This window comes from Ascaphus truei, unplaced genomic scaffold (genome assembly GCF_040206685.1).
Source record: "Ascaphus truei isolate aAscTru1 unplaced genomic scaffold, aAscTru1.hap1 HAP1_SCAFFOLD_623, whole genome shotgun sequence".
Classification (NCBI taxonomy): domain Eukaryota; kingdom Metazoa; phylum Chordata; class Amphibia; order Anura; family Ascaphidae; genus Ascaphus; species Ascaphus truei.
In genome coordinates, this window is record NW_027456956.1 from 146752 (window position 1) to 169250 (window position 22499).

At 45.0% G+C, this 22499-nt stretch overlaps 1 long non-coding RNA gene across 1 annotated transcript; it reads right to left on the minus strand.

Moving 5' to 3' along the window:
• Positions 1 to 5493: 5493 nt before the first annotated feature.
• LOC142485701 (uncharacterized) lies at positions 5494 to 17962 on the minus strand. Its single transcript, XR_012798689.1, has 6 exons — positions 17851 to 17962; positions 14106 to 14223; positions 13051 to 13117; positions 11374 to 11484; positions 7953 to 8062; positions 5494 to 6581 (listed from the first exon to the last, which is right to left on the minus strand). It is a non-coding gene; the product is annotated as an uncharacterized LOC142485701 (long non-coding RNA).
• Positions 17963 to 22499: the final 4537 nt, after the last annotated feature.

A 22499-nucleotide genomic window follows, 5' to 3' on the forward strand; every position in this document is an offset into this window, starting at 1 on the left:
TGCTGAAATTCTTTTGGGCAATGACCTGGGACCGATGACCTGCACCTACGACCGTGTGCCCCAGCCCGCTGCAGTGGCGGCGGTTACCCGGAGCCAGACCGCAGCAATGTCGGCGGTGGCCACCCCAGTCCCCCAGCCTTTGGGACCAACGTTAGCGGAGGGCACAGAGGAGCCCAGGGAGGTAAGCCAGGATCAGTTGCAACCACAGGCTGACTTACTGTTCCCCCTTACCGTGTCCCCTTCCCCTGACAATGACATGACTGGGGGGGGGCAGATTTAGGAGCCCAGTTTAGGGAGGCAGTGAAGGCAGACCCTACCCTGGCCGGCGTGAGACTTCGGGCGTCCGAATCTCAGGCAGGGGAGGGCACTGAGCGCTGCCTATGGCATAAGGGACTCCTATACAGAGAAGAAGGGAACCCGAGAATAGAGAAGGGATTGACCGGTAAGCGACAGCTAGTAGTACCCCAGGGGTACCGACAGCAATTGTTATGGGTAGCTCACTCTATTCCGTTAGCGGGACATCAGGGGGTCACCAGAACGCGAGCCCGGTTATTGCAGCGTTATTTCTGGCCGGGGGCATCCAGGGATGCGGCTGATTTCTGCCGCTCCTGTGATGCCTGCCAGCGAGTAGGTAAGGCGGGCGACCGTGTGAAGGCACCCCTGAGACCCCTACCGATAATAGGGGAACCCTTCCAGAAGGTAGCGATGGACCTGATAGGACCCCTCATGATTCCTAGCAGGTCAGGGAAGCGCTACATCCTCACGGTGGTGGATTTTGCCACCCGGTACCCTGAGGCGGTAGCGCTGGGCACCATAAGTGCCAAGACAGTGGCAGCAGCTTTGCTGAACATTTTTGCTAGGGTAGGTTTCCCTAGTGAGATCCTAACTGATCAGGGGTCGCAGTTCATGAGTGAACTGTTACATTGTCTCTGGGATGCCTGCGGTGTACAGCACCAGCGCACTACCCCTTACCATCCCCAAACAAACGGATTATGTGAGAGGTTTAATGGTACCCTGAAGCAGATGCTTCGGACCTTTATAGAGGCGGAGGGGAAAGACTGGGAGATTCACCTGCAGCACTTGCTGTTTGCATACCGAGAGGTACCGCAAGAATCTACAGGCTTCTCCCCCTTCGAGCTACTATATGGCCGCAGGGTACGTGGACCTCTGGACCTCTTCCGTGAGGGATGGGAGGGGGAGACTACTGCTACTGATGCTTCAGTGATCCAGTATGTAGTAGATCTCAGAGACCGTTTAGAGATGCTTATGGGGGTGGCCCAGGACCACCTCAGGGCTGCTCAGACCAAGCAGAAGCAATGGTATGACCAGCAGGCCCGTAGCAGAGAATTCATCCCAGGACAGCAGGTGCTTGTTCTCAAACCCACTCGGGAGAACAAGCTGATGGCTGCCTGGTCGGGACCATACCCGGTTATCCGAAAGGTGAATGAGTGCAACTATGTTGTACAGGTAGCGCCTGAGAGGCACAAGACATATCACATTAATATGTTAAAGGAATACAGAGCACCGAGTATGGGAGCAGTAATGGCCATTTGTAGCCCACTGCTGGAGGATCCGGCGAGCAATGCTCTGCCTGATCTCCTAGGGGAGGCAAAGCAAGGAAACACTGTTGAGCAGGTAGAGATCGGGGCACAGTTGAGTGCTAGGCAGAAGGGAGAAGCCAGGGACATGCTAGCTCAGTATAGCGCCCTCTTCACTGACATGCCAGGGACCACACATCTCACCAAACACCCAGTACACACAGGGGACCTGCAGCCTCTGCATAAGCACGCTTATAGAGTGTCAGCAGAGGTCAAGACAAGTATGGAGAGAGAGATTGAGGAGATGCTGACCCTAGGGGTAATTACTCCGTCCCAGAGCCCTTGGGCAAGTCCAGTAGTCCTAGTGCCTAAGAAGGACAAAACCACCCGGTTTTGTGTGGACTACCGGTTGCTCAACGCTGGGACGGTGTCAGATGCTTACCCCATGCCCCGCATGGATGAGTTACTAGATGAACTCGCGGGGGCAAAGTATCTGACCACCATGGATCTGAGCAAAGGCTACTGGCAGATTCCCCTGACCCTGGAGGCTAGGGAGAAGTCAGCATTCTTCACTCCAAGTGGCCTCTATGAGTTTTTGGTGATGCCATTTGGGATGAAGAATGCCCCGGCTACCTTCCAACGCCTGGTCAATAGGTTACTGGAAGGGATGCAGAGCTATGCCAGGGCTTACTTAGATGACATTGCTGTCTTTAGTAATTCCTGGGAATCCCACATAGGACATGTAGCTGCGGTGCTGGATAGAATCAGGGAGGCTGGGCTTACCTTAAAACCCACTAAGTGTATGGTAGGTATGGCAGAAGTCCTGTACTTAGGGCACAGGGTGGGTGGAGGGCATTTCAAGCCAGAGCCAGCCAAGGTAGAAGCCATAGTTCAGTGGCCTGTTCCAAAAACCAAGAAACAGGTCATGGCCTTTTTGGGCACCGCAGGGTACTACAGGAAATTTGTCCCACAGTACAGCGCCGTGGCCAAACCCCTGACTGATCTGACTAAGAAGCAACTGCCTGTGCTTATTACCTGGTCTCCTGCCTGTGAAACTGCTTTCCAGGCACTGAAAGCTGCGCTTGCTGAGGCCCCCATCCTGGCTGCCCCAGATTATACCAAGCATTTTCTTATTCAGACTGATGCCTCAGACTTTGGTGTGGGGGCTGTGTTGAGCCAGGTGGGGGACGACGGCAAAGAGCACCCTGTGGTGTATCTCAGTCGCAAACTGCTCCCCAGGGAGGTGGCATATGCCACCATTGAAAAGGAGTGCTTGGCCATTGTGTGGGCACTCAAAAAGCTCCAGCCCTATGTCTATGGGAGGGCTTTCACGGTCATTACCGACCACAATCCCCTGAGCTGGCTACAGAGGGTATCAGGGGAAAATGCCAAACTGCTGAGATGGAGCTTGGCTTTGCAAGAATTTGAATTCACCATTCAGCACAAAAAGGGTAGTGAAAACAGCAATGCTGATGGACTTTCACGCCAGGACTATCCCTCTGAGACTGAATTCATTAATGGTGCCAGCAGTGCCCCACTCCCCGTCAGGGCCAGTGGGCCACAGGACACGCATTAAGAAGGGGAGGTGTAGAGGGAGAGAGGGGGTGGCCCGGTATTAAAGGGGTTGCACCCCATTTGGCCACCCCTGACCGCACCAGGGAGACAAGGGGTTAACTGGGCTGAGGTCCAGAAATGTGATGTAACCCTTGTTATGACATGTAAATGTATTTTCCCCTGTTCCATTGTAATGTCTGGTTACTCAGTGTTTGCATCACACACACACTAGAATCCATCCGGGAGCACAAGGGTTAATAATTCTTTAATGATTATAGCTCTTTGTGTAAGTTTCCCGCCTTTTCGGGCACCATTTTGCAGGTCCCCATTGGCCGCCATTAGGGCTCAATGCATTTCAATAGGAATTTGTGCTGTTTTCGTCCTGTTTCCTGTAGTGACCAGCAGGTGGCGTCCGAGAGGGAGAGCGGCGGTTTCCCATTGAAAGTCAATGGGCTCATTGACTTCAATGGAGATGCCTCGAGGTAACCTAGTTGGCTGCCGTCCAGACCGCAAACCGCAAAGCGGATACAATGTCCTTCAAAAGAGCTAAAATCACTGGGTCAAGTTCAACGTCAATTAGCGGGGAAATAAACTGTTTTAGGGCACCTAGGGATAAAATTCTTTTTGCCCCTAGTTCCTAAGCGTCCCCCCACTCGACCACCACCGGGTCCCCGAATCCTGGACCCCCGATAAGGGTCGAACCAGATAGAGCGGGTCGCGCCATAGGCTTTGCCGGCGGCGGCAGAAACGGCTCAGAAAAATGACTAAGTGAGAAATGCTGAATTTTAGGAATCCATATCTCCGGTTCCGGAGGGTTCAGCGGATCAGGGTTTGGGGTATCTGTAGCCACTGCTCCGGCATCGCTGCAGAACCATCCTTGACCCGCTTGGACCAACCCGACGGAGTATGGACCCCCTTGAAGTTCGGGACTTTTCCCATAAACTTCAATGGCAGAAAACCCCCATTGACTTCAATGGCGGCGATTTACCATTGAAAGTCTATGGCGGAGCTGCCCGTTGTTTTCAATGGGGATTTAGTGAAAAGCTGAGATTTCTTTTTCAATGGAGATTTTTGTATTAAAATGATTTAATGTGCATTGGTGTAACTCCGGTTTCTTAGGTCGTAGCAAGTCGCTTTTTGGACCATATGGTGTCCCAGTTCTGGCAATGCGAACTGGGAAGTTTGGACCTGCTAAACCTAACGGAACCGGATATTTTAATACGTTTATGTTTTATGCTTAATAGTGTATCTTAAGGTATGGACAAAGACCCAGAAGAGATTCTTTTGGGCCATAAGGTAGCAGATGGCCCTGGGGACGCCGCTATGTCTAGGATTTAAGTGCTGTTCAAAGAGTTTTATCACCCTCACTGTTTATCCGAAGCCCAAACCAGGGCAGGTCTTAAGTGTTCCAGTTAACACCTTTCAACAAAGGTTTTCCTGCCAGAACTCCAAATGGTAGACTGTCTGGCATTCCTGACGTAAATGTGGGGCTTCAGAAATGAGACCCCCAGAGTTCTACTGCGCATGTGCCAACTAGCAGGGGGGCATGGGTCAGAATGCTTTCCCACGTTAGTGAGTGGCTGGAGGTAATTGTAAACCAATCCCCTGTGCTTAAGGTTAAGAATAGAAGGAGAATGGTTTATAAACTGCTGTCCACCCATATATCCTTTGTCTTCGTTTGCTGATATGGTTACCTGATATCACCTGAATGATTTCCTCACTGCTGAAAGAAATGCTACATCATACTTCTCATTCCCCAACCCTTAAGTAAGTGTACTTCTTGTTCGTTACTGTATTATCTGTTGTGTTCACCTATATTCTAAGGAATAAATACAATTTATTATATCTTAAGCCTCGTTCAGTTCAAACCCAATTATTTTTGTGTAATATTAATAAGCCTGTGGAAGCTATCGTCACAAGGAGGTATTATAGTGTGTATTGTGGGGAGAATTAGTGTGTGTGTTGTTTGGGAGTGATATTCGGGAGGATTGTGTGTGCAGAAGGAAGAATGAGTGAGGGGGGAGTAAGGGAGCAGGATTGAATGAGAGGGGGTCATTGAGTGATAGCGGGGAGGGGAGGGAAGAGTGAGGAGAGTGGGTGTAGGAGGGAGCAGTGCAAGAGACCGTCGGGGGCAGAATACATGGTGAGAAGGGAGGCTGCCTAGAAGCATAAAAATCTACTTCACCACTGTTCTGTACTCTCTTCAATACTCTGTGTTACAGATCTCTCTGGCAAGAAATGGGGTCCAATGGCAAAGACTGCTCTAAATAAGATAGTATAAATGAACACAGAGAGAAATTCCAAAGAGTAACCCAAGAAAATACAAGTGAAATCTAATCGTAAGGTAATTAGTCCCATTAAGTGAAATACATAAAGGAATAGTCCATAAAAAAGCACAAAGGAAAAAAATAGGAGTACTTTATTGTGATGTTACATTTCAGAGAATATAAAATTATAGGAAAACAATTCCACTTTGTTCAGAAAACCAGAAAGTCTTGGTCCCAGGTGGATTGAATTTTTATTGCAAATAAGTTCCTTAATACACAAGTAAAGAATATAGTTACTTATTCTATTCTCTACTGTAAGACGTGCCACATTGCCCAATATTTGGGTACAGTGCCCAGATTGTGACCATGCACTACAGAGGTGAGATTCCCCCAACTCCAATTTGCTACACACTCCAAGAGAGATTATTGTGATCAGAGGTGGAATGAGAGGGGTGAGAAGGGTCGCTGCCCAGGGAGTAGCCTGACAGGGGGTACAGAAATCTCTTTTGGTGCATATATTGCGGAGCTGCATTGATTGACTTGTCAATCAGCTCTGCTGCCTATCCCATTGACATCATGATCCGGCACTGTGATCAGCTGCAGCGCTGACCCAGGTGTGTTAGTGCAGCACTTTACAGGGAGGGAACAGAGGTTGTGGATGACAGATGCTGGGGATAGGCCATGAGTACGGGCCAGAGTAAGGTGGAGACTTTCTGTACTCTGCATACAGGACACTGCATGCATGACAGTGTCTGTGTGTGTGTGTGTGTGTGTGTGTGTGTATTCCAAGTGTCAGTGTGCATAAGTAAGTGTGCTCTGTAAGTATGCCTGTGTGGCAGGTATAGGGGGGTGGTTCAGCTGGAGGAACTTATCCAGGCACAAAAGCACATAGATGCCCCAGATTATACCACCCCAAATGCTGATAATATCCTGCTGCACTTTACAGAAGATGATGCAGATGTCAGTGGGTGGTGGGTTCATTAAATCCATCCATCATATCATAGCCACACTGTGCATATGATGTACTGAATCAATCACAGGAAGACATCTCCATGGTAGGGGTAGAAGTTAACAGAATATGTCCAGCACTGTGGTGTGTAGCCCATAAATAATAATTGTGCACATTACAGAACATACTTGCAACTGCAAGATCATTTTGCTGCTTGTAGTGTTTGCTCTTGTCCTGTGCAGTGTTGTCGTAGATCCGTCTCTTCAGTGTTCACTGCAATAAAAGTAAGACATTGCATTAATATTACAGAAGTTTGGGAGCTGAAATCCCACTATGCTGCAGACATTTTCCCTTTGCATAAGATTCTTGTGATTATATCTCAATGATGATCAATAACAACTACATCATAACACAGCCGCTCAATACAAAATATGTATTTGCTATCAATGGTCATGGAGGCCAAACGTCACACAATGTACAGATATACTGCTGCGGCCGAGTTTATTCGAGCATTTGCCCGTTCTTGGCCGCAGCAGTAACCTGGCACGCGCCGGAGGGTGCCGGGCGCACGCCGAAGCAGCGGAGGAGCGCCCTCCGATCGGGGCTTTCTCCCTTCCGCTGCCGGGTCCGTCGGGTCCCCCGGAACCCCCTGCCGCTGTCCCCCACATCGCGGGACACCAGTGCTCCCTCGGGGAGCCCTGGACGCGCGTGCAGGGGGCGCAGGCACCCGATGACGCGTGACCGTGCATCGGTGATGCGCGGCACGCTGAGGGAGTGCGGCTAGCACGCCGGGGCATCCCCCGGCTTGCGGTGCTAGCCGTGCTTCAATAAAACGTGTCGGTAGTGTAGCAAGGATTATTTCTTCCTCTGGTGCATTATGATGGGATGTGTTGTAAGATTCTGCATTATTAGCATCACTGAATCTTTTGGAAACTGAGTAATATTCTATGTTTTAATGCAATATTATGGATGATCAGCCGGTAAAATAAAGCTTACTGTATCTGTAGCCATGCTCTACCCATGATGTGCTGAATCAATGACTGCAGAGTGATTCAGAGTGGTAAACATGACTGGAACTCATCTCTGAATAGAGGACAGAACAGCAGTGCAGAGTAGGAGGTGAATGTATCTCAAATGGAAGACTTAGTAGCTGTGTGGGGAGTAGACAGTACAGACTGATCAAATAAATAGTTAAAGGAGTATCTTCAACATTACTTGGCTTTGTTATCAACATTGAAGTTTCTCTTGTTTTTTCTGTTCTTTAAATCACTACTACTGATGCCATGTGTAACCTGTACTGAGAGATATACTCTACTGGCCTAGATGAAACCATATGATGCAAACAGGATTCATCCCACTCCAGATTCATATGATTGCACCACTTCAACCTTTAATAAAACACATAGAACTACAGCAGTGCGCTACTGCACATGTTCTTGTTATGAATGGTAGTAGATGTGGTCCTTGGGTCAATACTTCATACAGCAGCCACACTCTACTCATGATGTATTGAATCAACAAAAACCTGCATGGTACAGATCACAGGAAGGGTAGAGTAGAGGGGAATATGTCCAATGCGAAACCCTTAGCAGCTGGATTGTGTGGAGTCAACAAAACGACAAATACTAAATGAGAAATATACACATTGCTTATCTGTCTCTGTGTAGTCATTTTCCTCCTCTTCAACTGTCTTTCAAAATTTCTCTTCTGACAGAAAAGAAACACATGGCTTCAATATTCACTGTTCTTCCCTCCTGAAATAAAAGTTAAGCATTGCATGGTTATGATCATACATACAATGAACCTTGCGCCAAACCATGTGATCCAAAGTAAATCCACCTCCCTCCCATAGCTGTGTTCCTTCTAGAGCTTCTACCACACAAGTCATTAATGTTTGTGACACTGTACTGCAGTCACAGTCTGCACACAAAGTACTGAATCAATTACATCACACTGAAAAGGCAGTCTACATGATGCAATAGTTAACCATAATAACTCTGTCATGCAAATGACAGGAAAACCTATATGTATATCATTAGGGGAGAGGGGAAAAATCATTAAAAAATAAGTGCGACAAATAAAAACAGATTATAGGAAAGTAAATCCTTGCCCTGGGAACTTTACAATCTAATAGAAATGTTAGAAGACTTAAAGAGAGGCAGCAGTTGGGGGAAGAAGTGCAGTAGATGACAATGCTTGTCCTTAATGGTGGGTACAATTAGTAGAAAGCACATCTTGGGAACAATAGTTGTTAGCAGTGACTGTGGGTGTGGGACAGTAGCCACGAGTCAAAGTTTTTGAAATGCTTGATTTAAGTCGTGAATTTTAAGATTGGTCTTACATGTGGGTGGAAGAGGTTATGTTGGCATATACTGAGTGTGAGGAAGTTTCACATGTACGGTGCAGTGATGGAAAATGGTTTCAGGCAAGTGAGAGAACAGTAGAGGTGAAAGAAGTTTACAGGAGACAGTTATGGTTATAGTGCAAGAGACAAGCAAGGGCATAACGAGAGATCAAAGATGATATGCAAGAAGGAGCAGATTAATGGAGAGCCTTAACAAAAAGGTAAGGAGGAGAACTTTGTAGGTGATACAAAAACTTGATGGGATGCCAGGACAGGGATTTAAGGAGATGAGCAGAGACTGTTGTGGAAGAAAGTGAGATAATTCAAGCAGCAGAGTTTTGCATAGGAGAAAGTTGTGAAGCATGGAGGCCTGTTAGTAGTATGTTAAAATAACCTATAGGATAACAGTATACATTGGAGTTTTAGCAGTAGGTTGAGAGGGGAAAGGGAAGATCTTGGCAATATTACAGAGAAAGAGGCAACACATTTTACCCATAGCCGTGCATGTGAATGGAGATGGAATTGAAGAGCCAAATGTTACTCCTATGCAACATGTTTGATGACAAGATAGATGGTAGTACTGTTTACTGTGATGGAGAAAGGGGATAATATGAGCCCAGTTTTAGACATTAAGTTTAAGGCAGTGGAGTGCCATCCATGAGCATATAGCCAGGAGACAACCCAAGAGTAGGGACTGGATTGCAGGAGTGAGAACAGGGGTGGATAGATTTGTGTGTGTATCATCCGCATAGAGATTATATCTAAGGCCAAAAGCATTGATGAAGTCACCAAATGATAGTATGTAGAGAGAAAGAGAGATCTCAGAACAGAGACCTGATGTATACCCACAGACAGATCAATAGAAGACGAAGACATGTTAGCAACAGAGATGGAGAATGTGTGACAGGAAAGTTATGATGAAAACCAGGATAGAACTTTGTTACTGATACCAAGAGAGAGTTTAGAATATGAAGGAGGAGAGTGATTGAGAGCATCAAACGCAGCCGATAGATCAAGTAGGATTAGTAGGGAAAAACCTTGGGAATTAGCTTTAAGCACAGTCTGTAGAACGTGCTGTACGAAAGGCAGGTTGTAAAGGATCCAGGAGGGCATGTGATTTAAGAATGTTGACACTAGCAATTAGAAGGCAAACAGCATGAGGGATACAGAGCGGTAGTTAGTAAGGCACATAGGGTGTAGTTTGTTTCTGACAAAAGGGTGACCGCTACAGGCTTAAAGTAAGAGGGCAAAAATCCAGAGAATAGGGAGAAATTGAAGATGTGGGTGAGAGTGGGGACTAAGAGATGCAGTAAGGTGTGAGGGGATACGATCTAGAGGGCATGTGGTAGAGGGAGAATAGAAGATGATTAGCTTCCAGCTCTGTAAGAGAAGAAAAGGAGTCAAGTGCAGAAGGAGATTTGGGTAGAAGGAGAGAAGGGGGAAGGGACAGAAGGAATCTCCTTTTGGGTGGCATCCACCTTGCCTCTGAAGTAGTCAAATGCTTGAGGAGAAGTGAAGGAAGGATGGCAAGTGGGAGGAGAAGGTCAGTGGAGGGAGTCAAATACAGAGAAAAAAACAGCGTAAATTAAATTTGAGTGTTGATGAGTGTGGAAAAAAGTAGTGTATTTAGCCCTAGAGAGCAGCTTTATACAGGACAGGAGACATTTTTACTGTAGAAAAATCAAACAAAGTGTGAGATTTCCTCCGTAGGTATTAAGAACAGCGAGTGGAAGTGTGATGAGTGTGTTTGGGAATTTAGCCAAAGGTGTGGGTTAGAGGGATGAGTGTGTCAGAGCCTATAGGGGGCATATAGATAGGAGGATAGCATTGTAAGAGTTAATAAGATTGTTAGTTTAAGCAGAAAGAGAGAGAGAGAAGAGAGAAGAGAGGTTAGAGTAGATGTCAGAGGAGAGTTTAATTAAGCAGAGGCAAATCAGTGGGACAGGTAAGATGCGGTGAGGGGAATGACTGATTGTGACTGATGAGAGCAGAAGAGGTTATGTACAACTAGAGCCTTGTTAGTAAGAGTGGACATTCCAGAGGGCACAGGAGAAGGGAAGAGAAAAGTAAGGAAAGGAATGTGGATTACATTAGATAGGTTAACACTCTTAGTAGGGAGGCCTGATGTGTATATGAGCCGGTCCAAGATTATAAGAGATATCCCCCAACATCAGCGAGCATAGAAGGAGACACAGAGATAGGTGTAGAGAGAGACAGAGATAGGGATATGTAGAGAGAGAAGGGCGTCAAGAGAATGAGACAGATAGGCGTAGAGAGAGGAGACATAGAGAGAGGGGGCTTTGAGAGGGGGGCGTAGAGAATGAGGGAAGGTGGAAGAGAATAGGATGTGCAGGAGAGCATTTCATTGAGCAGTGCAGAAATAGCTGCAATAGAGGTCTGTACAAATGGTGCTTTGTGTAGACACATGCAAAGGTAGGGGAAGGAAAGTGTATAGAACATGTGGATAAAAGCAGGAGTGTGGAAGTTAGAGAAATTAGAAAAGTTTTACAGAGCAGTGAGGAAACAGTAAACAGAAAGAACAAGAGAGAGGTTACATTGGGATGACGTGCTGTGGTAGAGAGAAATGCTAGGAGAGAGCCTCCAGATATTAGAGGACATGAATTGAGAGAGCAAATGTATAAATCAAAACCGGAGGGGGAGGTATAGCACGAAAGCTTGCACAGCAGTTGATGAAGATTATAGTCTTAAAGTTGCGTGTACCTGTCAGGGCACTCAAGAAGGTCAATGCTCACAAGTGCAGAGTTCATGAAGAAATGCTGAATCCAGTTCCCCTCCAATTTAATTTTAATATAACTTTTTCATTCTTCATTACTGCAAAAAGCAAACAAAACAAAACCACATTGCATTACTATTTTCAAAATGGATTGAATGACATATTCAACAGTAACTGTGTGATGCCAATATTGCCTTCTCACTCGTAGGCCAGTACGGTCAGGTACCCAGTACTGATAAAACAATAAGTGCCCGTACTAAGTACCAATATGAATTATAAGGAAATGTAAAATCTCCAGGTCTCTCTCCATCTCTGCAACAGATATATGGATAAGCCCATATTAAGGCATCACGTGACCGGAGCCGTCACTGACTGGGTATACGCAAAGATGCAGGGAGATGCAAAGAAAGGGAGGGAGAGAGACAGGGAGAAGATGGGAAACGGAGGGAGGCACGGATGGCAGGCCTCTCTCTTTCACTGGTGCATGCAAGGAGCTGGTCCCAACATCCACAAAGTGTGTGTGTATTATTGGTTGTGTTTTATGGCGGTAGGAGGATAGTGTGTATATTGTGTGTGTGTGGGAGTATTATATTGTGTGTAGGGTATTATAGTGTGTATATTATGTTGAGGTGCAGAGGAGAGTGTTAGATTGGGTATCTTGTGTTAGGGGGTATTGTGTATATTGTGTTTAAGACTATAATATTATTGGGGAGATTATTATTGAGGAGGTATTAAAGTGTGTATTGTGGGGAGTATTAGTGTATGTATTATTTGTGGGTGACAGATGCTGTGGGTAGGCCAAGAGTACGGGCCAGACTAAGGTGGAGACTTTCTGTACTCTGCATACAGGACTCTACATGCACTGCAGAGGTGAAATTCCCCCAACTCCAATTTGCTACACTCTCCAAGAGAGAATATTGTGATCAGAGGTGGAAGATGAGCAGGGTCACTGCCCAGGGAGTAGCCTGTCAGGGGGCATGGAAATCTCTTTTGGTGCGTATGTTGCCACGTGGCATTGATTGACCGGTCAATTAGCACTGCTTCCTATCACAGTGACATGATCCGGTGCTGTGATCGGTTGCAGCGCTGACCAAGGTGTGTTAGTGCAGCAATTTACAGGGAGGGAACAGAGGTTGTGGGTGACAGATGCTGGGGGTAGGCCAAGAGTACGGGCCAGAGCAAGGTGGAGATATTCTGTACTCTGCATGCCCATCCTGCATGCCCAGGACTCTGCATGCATGCCAGTGGCTGTGGGGTGTGTGTGTGTAGGTATGCCAAGTGTCAGTGTGCATAAGTAAGTGTGCTGTGTGTATAAGTAAGTTTGCCTGTGTGGCAGGAGGTGTAGGGGGGTGGGGGGCGGGGGGCGGTTCAGCTGGAGGACTTTACCCAGCACAAAAGCACATAGATGCCTCTGATTATATCACCCCAAATGCTGATAATATCCTGCTGTAGATGCACTTTACAGAAGATGATACAGATGTCATCAGTGTTTGGTGGGTTCATTAAATCAATCCATCATATAATAGCCACACTGTGCATATGATGTACTGAATCAGTAACACCAATCACAGGAAGACATCTCCATGGTAGGGGTAGTGTTGAAGTTAACAAAATATGTCCAGCACTGTGGTGTGGAGCCCATACATAATAATTGTGCACATTACCAGAACAACATATTGTCAACTGCATGATCATTTTGCTGTTGTAGTAGATCCGTCTCTTCGGTGTTCACTGCAATAAAAGTAAGACATTGCATTAATATTACAGAAGTTTGGGGGCTGAAATCCCACTATGCTAATGACAGTTTCCCTTTGCATAAGATTCTTGTGATTATATCTCAATGATGATCAATAACAACTACATCATAACACAGCTGCTCTATACAGAATATGTATTTGCCATCAATGGTCATGGAGGCAATATGTCACACAATGTACATATATAGCAAGGATTATTTCTTCCTCTGGTGTATTATGATGGGAGGGTGAGATTCTGCATTATCAGCATCAGTAAATCTGTAGGAAACTGAGTGATATTCTATTTTTTGATGCAATATTAGGGTAAAATAAAGCTTGCTGTATCTATAGCCATGCTCTACCCATGATGTGCTGAATCAATGACTGCAGAGCGATTTAGAGTGGTAAACATGACTTGAACTCATCTCTGAATAGAGGGTAGCACAGTAGTGCAGAGTAGAAGGTGAATGTATCTCAAATGGAAACCCTTAGCAGCTGTGTGGGGAGTAGACAGTACAGACTGACCAAGTAAATAGTAAAAAGTAGTAACTTCAACATTACTTGGTTTTGTTCTCCACTCCTGTTTTTCTGTTCTTTAAATCACTAATACTGATGCCATATGTAACCTGTACTGAGAGTTATATACTCTACTGGCCTAGATCAAATTAAATGATGCAAACAGGATCCCTCCCACTCAAGATTCATATGATTGCACCACCTCAACCTTTCATAGCAATAACATAGAACTGCAGCAGTGCGCTACTGCACATGTTCTTGTTATGAATGGTAGTAGATGTGGTCCTTGGGTCAGTACTTCATACTGTAGCCACCCTCTACTCATGATGTATTGAATCAACAAAAATCTGCATGGTACAGATCACAGGAAGGGGTGGAGTAGAGGTGAATATGTCCAATGCGAAACCCTTAGCAGCCGGATTTTTTGGAGTCAATAAAACGACAAATACTAAATGAGAAATATACACATTGCTTATCTGTCTCTGTGTAGTCATTTTCCTCCTCTTCAACTGTCCTTCAATTTTCTATTTTGCAAGAAAATGAACACATGGCTTCAATATTCACTTCTGTTCTGCAGTCTTTCCTCTTGAAATAAAAAAGTTAAGCATTGCATTATTATTATTATAATTATTATTGACGATACATACAATGAACCTTGCTCCAAACCATGTGATACAAAGCAAATCCACCTCCCTCCCACAGCTGTGCTCCTTCTAGAGCTTCTACCACACAAGTTATTCATGTCAGTGAAACTGTACTGCAGTCCCGGTCTGCACACAATCTACTGAATCAATGACATCACACTGTGTCACACAATGTCATGCTAACGACAGGAAACAATCTTTGTATATATCTTTGTATATATAATAATAATAATAATAATAATAATAATAATAAAAAAAATAAGACAGGACAGACACTCCTACATTGCAATCAATAGAAAATAACTGGGACAGGCACTTCAAGGATGCATACGGTCCCGGATAAACTGTAGCTACCTATACACGTGTGCCTTGTCTCTAGACTCTGCATATATCTCTATTTATATACCACCCATTGTGTACTCAGCGCTTTACAAGAGAGACCAAAAAGTACAGGAAATTATTATACAATAAGTTCAACAAACAAAAACAGACAATAGGAAAGTAAATCCCTGTCCTGGGTAGTTTACAATCTAAGAGAAATGTAAGGAGACTTACAGAGAGACAACAGGTGGGGGAACAAGTGCAGTAGATGACAATGCTTGTCCTTAATGGTGGGTACTGTAGTATAAAGCACTTCTTGGGAACAATAGTTAGTGACTGAATGAGTGACAGTAGCAACGAGTAAAAGCTATTGAAATGCTTCATTTAAGTTGTGAATTTTAAGGTTGATCTTAAATGTGGGTGGAAGAGGGTATGTTGGCATATACTGAGTGTGTGTGAGTTTCACAGGTAAATTGATGGGAAAGGGTTTCAGGCAAGAGAGCGAGTGCGCAGTAGAGGTGTAAGAAGTATAATGGAGACAGTTATTAGTAGAGCTTAGGAGACGAGGAAGGGCATAACGAGACCAAAGATGATATGTAGGAAGGAGCAGATGAATAGAGAATAGTGTTGGACTGGGTCCTCAACTATAAAAAAATGGGTAACGGGTACCCGGCCAAAATGAAAGGTTCTACCCGGTCGGGTACACGGTTTGGCACTTACCTTCCGGGTGGCAGTGACATCTAGGATCAGCAGCAGTCCTGTGACGGTGGCAGCATCTGTGGTGTCTTCAGCCGGCGGGGGAGCTGCAGGCTCACAGACACAGCTTACCTGCTTCGGTGCTGTGGAAGTGATTCCTGCAGCTCCCCCCGCCAGGTGAAGACACCTCTGATGCTGCCAACATCAGAGGACTGCTGCTGCTGATCCTAGATGTCTTAGGAAAGGTAAGTATAAAAGATTATTTCCAGCTGCCCTGACATTACCCGACGCCGGGTATTACCCGGCCAAGTCCACTTCTCAGTGGCCGGTTTCGAGTAATGTCCGGGTAGCTGGAAATGTGTCGGGTAACGCCGGGTACTCGGTACACCACTAATAGAGAACCTTAACAAAAAGGTAAGGAGGAGAACTTTGTAGGTGATCTGAAACTTGATGGGAAGCAAGGAGAGGGATTTAAGGAGGAGGAGATGAGCAGATACTGTTGTGGGAGAAAGGGAAATTATTCAAGCAGCAGAGTTTTGGATAGATTGCAAATGAGAAAGTTGTGAAGCAGGGAGCCCTGTTAGCAGTATGTTAACCCATACGATAAGGGCATGCATTGGCGTTTTAGCAGTAGATTGACAGAGAAAAGGGCAAATCTTGGAAATATTACAGAGAAAGAATCAACAAACTTTAGCCAGTGTCGTGAATGAAGATGGAAAGGGAAGAGTCAAATGTTACTCCTAGGCAATGTGCTTTCATGACAGGATGATGGTAGTACTGTTTACTGCGATGGAGAAAGGTGATATTAGGCCAGATTTAGGGGGAAATATGAGGAGCTCAGTTTTAGACATTAGGTTTAAGGCAGAAGAGTGTCATCCATGGAGGATATAGCCAGGAGGCCACCCGAAACTAGGAACTAAATTGCAGGAGTGACGGTAGGGTGGATAGGTGTGTGTATCATCTGCATAGAGATGATATCAAGGGCCAAAATAGTTGATAAGGTCAACTAGTGATAGTATGTAGTGAGAGAGGTCCCAGAACAGAGTCCTGAGGTATACCAACAGACAAAACAACAGGAGACAAAGACACGTTAGCAACAGAGATGGAGAATGTGTGATGGAGAAGTATGATGAAAACCAGGATATAAGTTTGCTGCGGATACGAAGAAAGAGTTTAGAATATGAATGAGAAGAGTGATTGACAGTATCAAAAGCAGAAGAGAGATCAAGCAGGATTAGTAAGTAAAATGGACCTTGGGAATTTTCTTTATGTACATAATTGGTTACATTGGGAAAGGCAGATTGTGAAGGGCCCAGAGGAGCATGTGATTTAAGAATGTTGATCAAACGGGAGATCACAAGACGTTCTAGCAATTAGGAGGCAAATGGTAGGACGGATACAGGGCGATAGTTAGAAATTCACACAAGGTCAAGGTTATTTTTGAGAATAGGGGTGACCACTGCATGCTTAAAAGGAAGAGTTGAAAGAGCCAAAGGATATGGAGGAATTGAAGATGTGGGTGAGAGTGAGAATATAGGATTGAGAGGGCATGTGGTAGAGGGAGAAGAGAAGATCAGGTTCCAGCTTTGTGACAGGAGAAAAGGAGTCAAGAGTGCAATGAGATCTAGATAGAAAAAGAGAGAGGGGGAAGGGAGAGAACGAATCTACTTGTGGATGGCATCCACCTTGCCTCAAGTGAGCAAAGGCTTGAGGAGAAATAAAGGATGGATGTTAAGTGGGAGGAGAAAGTCAGTGGTGGGACTCAAATACATAGAAGACAGTGTGAATGAAATTGGAGTGTTGATGAGTGAGGAAAAAGTAGTGTTTGACCTTAAAAAAAGGAGCAGAGTTTTACAGAACAGGACAAAGGTTTAGTGTAGAAAATCAGACTGTGAGATTTCCTCCATAGGTGTTAAGAGCAGCAGTGTGATGTGATGAAGTGTGATGAGAGCGTGCTTGTGAATTTAACCAATGCATGGGTTAGGCTGCGTCTATAGTAAGCACGCAACAGAAGGCAAAGTTAGCGCATGCCTGTCGCTCAGCAATCCCTGCACTGAGGTCCGAGGCGACGGGGAGGCCCTGCATCGCTCGCACGCACTGTGGACGACCAAGCGTGTGCCCATGATAATCACGGCCTTAGAGGGATGAGTGTGTCAGAGCCTAGAAGGGGCATATAGATGATGGAGGAGGAGGGAGGAGGAGATGATAGCATTGTAAGAGTTAACAAGATAGTTAGTTTAAGCAGAAAGTGAGGAGAGGTTAGAGATAAGGGTAGATGTCAGAGGAGAGAGTTCAATTAAGCTGAGGTATCGAGTAGGACAGGGGTGAGGGGAATGAGAAGTGGTGGATGATGAGAGCAGAAGAGGTCATGTACAAATAGACCATGTTAGTCGTAGAGCAGACATTCCAGAGGGCACGTGAGAAGGGAAGAGTAAAGTGAGACAAGGAATGTGGATTACATTAGATGGGTTAATACGCTTAGCAGGGAGGTGGAGAGAGAGGCAAGAGGCAGAGGGTGGTGTAGGGGTAGAGGAAGAGATGTTGCATGTACCTTGTCAGAACATTAAAGAACGTCAATTCACACTGGTGCAGAGTTGAGGATGAAATGCTGAATCCAGTTCACGTCCAATTCAATTTTAACAGAACTTTTTCATTCTTCATTACTGCAAAAAAAAAAGTAAAAAACAATGCATTACTATTTTCAAAATGGATTGAATTCCCCCACCAATGACTATGTGTTACCAATATATCCCTCTCAGTCCCACTGCAGCACATACTGTACCAGTGTGAAAGTAAGAAGGTACACAGTACCGGTAAAACAATACGTGCCGGTACTATGCACCATATGAATTATAAGGGGATGTAAATCTCCCAGTCTCTCTCCATATCCGCAACAGAGTGGGCTCCGGTCAGTGGCATGGATGCCCATATATGGATATGCTCATATTTGGGCATCCCATGTCACTGACCGGAGCCGGCTCTGAGTATAGGGATATATGCGGAGACGCAGAGGTGCAAGGAAATGGGAGGAGGCACGGTGAGAAACAGGGAGAGACCACAGGAAGATAGAGGGCAACTACTTCCACAAGGTACTTGTATGGGTATAATTGTTTGTATTTTGTGCAGAGGGGGTAATTTCAGATAAAATACAATTCTCCACCCTCTACGAAACAATTCCACTTTGTTCAGTAAGCCAGAAAGTCTTGGTCCCATGTGGACTGAATTTAATGCAAATAAGGTCCTTAATACACAAGTAAAGAATAAAGTTACTTATTCTCTACTGTAAGAAGTGCCACATTGCCCACTATTTGGGTCCTGTGCCCAGATTGTGACCATGCATGGCAGAGGTGAGATTCCCCCAACTCCAATTTGCTACACTCTCCAAGAGAGATAATTGTGATCAGAGGTGGAACTAGGGGAGGGGGTGAGCAGGGTCACTGCCCAGGGAGTAACCTGACTGGGGGCACGGAAATCTCATTTAGTGCATATGTTGCGGCACTGCATTGATTGACCGGTCAATCTGCACTGCTGCCTGTCACAGTGACATCCTGATCGGGTACTGTGATCAGCTATAGCACTGACCCAGGTGAGATAGTTCAGCACTTTACAAGGAGGGAACAGATGTTGTGGGTGACAGATGCTGGGGGTAGGCCAAGACTGTTGGCCAGAGTAACGTGGAGACTTACTGCACTCTGCATGCCCATCCTCTCCCTGACATCAGGGGAAGGAAGTGGCCCTGGGGTGTGTGTAGGTATGCCAGATGTCAGTGTATGCATATGTAAGTATGCCTGTGTAGTGGGAGGTGTAGGGGCGTTAAGCTGGAGGACTTAAAACAGGCACAAAAGCACATAGATACCTCTGATTATACCGCACCAAATGCTGATAATATCATGCTGTAGCTGCACTTTACAGAAGATGATGCAGATGTCATCATTGGTTGGTGGGTTCATTAAATCAATCCATCATATCATAACCACACTGTGCATATGATGTACTGAATCAGTAACACCAGGAAGACATCTCCATGTTAGGAGTAGAGTTGAAGTTAACAGAATATGTCCAGCACTGTGGTGTGTAGCCCATAAATAATAATTGTGCACATTACCAGAACAACATACTGTCAACTGCAAGATCATTTTGCTGCTTGTAGTGTATGCTCATCCTGTACAGTGTTGTAGTAGATCCGTCTCTTCAGTGTTCACTGCAACAAAAGTAAGACATTGCATTAATATTACAGACGTTTGGGGGCTGAAATCTCACTTCGCTGCGGACAATTTCCCTTTGCATAAGATTCTTGTGATTATGTCAATGATGATCAATAACTGCATCATAACACAGCCGCTCTATACAGAAGATGTACTTGCTCTCAATGGTCATGGAGGTAATACGTCACACAATGTACAGATATAGCAAGGATTATTTCTCCCACTGGTGCATTATGGCATTATGATGGGAAATGTTGTGAGATTCTGCATTATCAGCATCACTGAATCTTTTGGAAATTAAGTGATATTCTATGTTTTAATGCAATATTATGGATGAACAGCCGGTAAAATAATAATAGCTTGCTGTATCTGTAGCCATGCTCTACCCATGATGTGCTGAATCAATGACTGCAGAGAGATTCAGAGTGGTAAACATGACTGGAACGCATCTCTGAATAATGGGCAGCAAAGCAGTGCAGAATAGGAGGTGAAAGTATTTAAAATGGAAGATCCTTAGCAGCTGTGTGGGGAGTAGACAGTACAGACTGACCAAGTAAATGGTAAAAGGAGTTACTTCAACATTACTTGGCTTTGTTCTCCACATTGAAGCTTTCCTCCTCTTTAAATCACTAATACTGATGCCATGTGTAACCTGTACTGAGAGTTATATAATCTACTGGCCTAGATGAAACCATATGATGCAAACAGGATCCATCCCACTCCAGATTCATAGAATTGAACCACCTCAACCTTTCATAACAATCACATAGAACTGCAGCTGTGCGCTACTGCACATGTTCTTGTTATGAATGGTAGTAGATGTGGTCCTTGGGTCTTTACTTCATACTGTAGCCACACTCTACTCATGATGTATTGAATCAACGAAAACTTGCATGGTTCAGATCACAGGAAGGGGTAGAGTAGAGATGAAAATATTCAATGTGAAACCCGTAGCAGCCGGATTGTGTGGAGTCAATAAAACGACAAATACTAAATGGTAAATGAGAAATATACACATTGCTTATCTGTCTCTGTGTAGTAATTTTCCTTCTCTTCAACTGTCCTTCAAATTTTCTCTTTTGCAAGAAAAGGAACACATGGCTTCAATATTCACTTCTGTTCTGCAGTCATCCCTCCTGAAATAAAAGTTAAGCATTGCATTGTTATTATGATAATACATACAATAAACCTTGCTCCAAACCATTTGATGCAAAGCAAATCCACCTCCCACCCACAGCTGTGCTCCTTCTAGAGCATGCATGTCAAACTCCAGTCCTCGAGGGTCCCAAACAGGCCAGGTTTTCAGTAGGGATATCCTGAAAACCTGGCCTGTTTGCTGCCCTCGAGGACTGGAGTTTGACATCCTTGTTCTTGAGCTTCTACCACGCAAGTCATCCATGTGAGTGACACTGTACTGCAGTCCTGGTCTGCACACAATCTACTGAATCAATGACATCACACTGTAAAGGCAATCTACAAGATGTATTAGTTGTCCACACTTCCGAAATGTTACTTTTATGTCCAAATCACTTATTCCCATGACCTGATATTTGTATTTGTTATTTATAGGATTGTCACAAAGAGTTGATGAGGTCACCAAATGATAGTATGTAGAGAGAAAGAGAGATCTCAGAACAGAGCCCTGATGTATACCCACAGACAGATCAATAGAAGACGAAGACATGTTAGCAACAGAGATGGAGAATGTGTGACAGGAAAGTTATGATGAAAACCAGGATAGAACTGTGTTACGGATACCAAGAGAGAGTTTAGAATATGAAGGAGGAGAGTGATTGAGAGCATCAAACGCAGCAGATAGATCAAGTAGGATTAGTAGGGAAAAGTGACCTTGGGAATTTGCTTTAAGCACAGTCTGTAGAACGAGCTGTACGAAAGGCAGGTTGTAAAGGATCCAGGAGGGAATGTGATTTAAGAATGTTGACATTCTAGCAATTAGGAGACAAACAGCAGGAGGGATACAGGGCGGTAGTTAGTAAGGCACATAGGGTGTAGGTTGTTTCTGAGAAAAGGGTGACCACTACAGGCTTAAAGTAAGAGGGTAAAGAGCCAGAGAATAGGGAGGAATTGAAGATGTGGGTGAGAGTGGGGACTAAGAGATGCAGTAAGGTGTGAGGGGATACGATCTAGAGGGCATGTGGTAGAGGGAGAAGAGAAGATGATTAGCTTCCAGCTCTGTAAGAGAAGAAAAGGAGTCAAATGCAGAAGGAGAATTAGGTAGAAGGAGAGAAGGGGGAAGGGACAGAAGGAATCTCCTTGTGGGTGGCATCCACCTTGCCTCTGAAGTAGTCAAATGCTTGAGGAGAAGTGAAGGAAGGATGGCAAGTGTGAGGAGAAGGTTAGTGGAGGGATTCAAATACAGGGAAAAAAAGACAGCGTAAATTAAATTTGAGTGTTGATGAATGTGAAAAAAAAGTAGTGTGGTTTGGCCCCAGAGAGCAGCTTTATACAGGACTGGAGACATTTTTACTGTAGAAAAATCAAATATCAATTGTGTGATTTCCTTCATAGGCATTAAGAACAGCGAGTGGAAGTGTGATGAACATGTTTGGGAATTTAGCCAAGGGTGTGGGCTAGAGGGACAAGTGTGTCAGAGCCTAGAGGGGGCATATAGATAGGAGGATAGCATTGTAAGAGTTAATAAGATTGTTAGTTTAAGCGGAAAGAGAGAGAGAGCAGAGAGGTTAGAGTAGATGTCAGAGGAGAGTTTAATTAAGCAGAGGCAAATCAGTGGGACAGGTAAGATGGGGTGAGGGGAATGACTGATTGTGAATGATGAGAGCAGAAGAGGTCATGTACAACTAGAGCCTTGTTAGTCAGAGAACGGACATTCCAGATGGCATAGGAGAAGGGAAGAGAAAAGTAAGGAAAGGAATGTGGATTACATTAGATAGGTTAACACTCTTAGCAGGGAGGCAGAGGCAGGGAGGCCCGATGTGTATATGAGCAGGTTCAAGATTATAAGAGATATCCCACA